At 37.8% G+C, this 890-nt stretch overlaps 1 non-coding gene across 1 annotated transcript; it reads right to left on the reverse strand.

Annotated features, from left to right (window-relative positions):
• Positions 1–366: 366 nt before the first annotated feature.
• LOC123178383 (U2 spliceosomal RNA) lies at positions 367–568 on the reverse strand. The gene has a single exon (XR_006489532.1). It is a non-coding gene; the product is annotated as a U2 spliceosomal RNA (small nuclear RNA).
• Positions 569–890: the final 322 nt, after the last annotated feature.

Raw genomic sequence — 890 nt, forward strand, 5'->3', positions numbered from 1 at the left:
AAGCAGACCCTGGGCGAGCCATCGCGGGGCTCTTCGGGAAAGAACTGGTGCACTGAAACAACTAGCTCAGACTTGTTTGTGGTAGACTAGTAGTAGTAGCTGCCAGACCACCGCATGATGAACAATAATGGTCTCTTTTTCTTTTGGATGAGCAACAAGATTTGATCTTTTTTATGTGGGAATAAACATATTCTTTATTTATGGGGAACAAATGTATGATCTACCAGTTGCGTGCATATATTGTTGACAAAACATGCAACCTTGTAATCAACTCAGCCAAACATGATCGAAGTGTGTCCAAATTAATCCAATGACGACTACAATTCTCAGTCACAAGTACATAAATCTTTTTGATTTCTGGTTTGGTTGGGGTGCGTCAGTCCAAGGCTATAGTGCAAGACCATGGCGACGCTTGGGGGCCCCAGCAGCTAGCTGCTGTGGTGGGCCCTCCCCCATATAAAAAATTAAATTAATATCATAGGGTGAATCCAAAGATCCACGTATCAGATATTAAACTGACAAGAACAGATACTACACTTGATCTTAGCCAAGAGGCCGAGAAAGGTATGCTTTGGATGTTGCCCCTGCCCCTATTCGCCGGCTTTCTGGTTTTCTCTGTTTTCCTTTTTCTTTTTTGTTGTGTTTTTTTTCTGTTTCTGCTTCTATTTTTTTTTCCTTTTTTCCCTTTCCTTTCCTTTATCCTTTTTCGTTTTTATTTTATCCTTTGTTTTCGAAAATGTTTTCATTTTGTTCATGATTTCAAAAATTGTTCACAGTTTCAAATTTGGTTCACTTTTTAAAAATTTGTTCACAATTCAAAAAATTGTTCATCGTATATCACAAAATTATTCAGCATGTATTTACATTTTGTTTAGCGTATATCACAAAAA

The sequence above is a fragment of the Triticum aestivum genome, unplaced genomic scaffold (assembly GCF_018294505.1).
Source record: "Triticum aestivum cultivar Chinese Spring unplaced genomic scaffold, IWGSC CS RefSeq v2.1 scaffold236964, whole genome shotgun sequence".
Classification (NCBI taxonomy): domain Eukaryota; kingdom Viridiplantae; phylum Streptophyta; class Magnoliopsida; order Poales; family Poaceae; genus Triticum; species Triticum aestivum.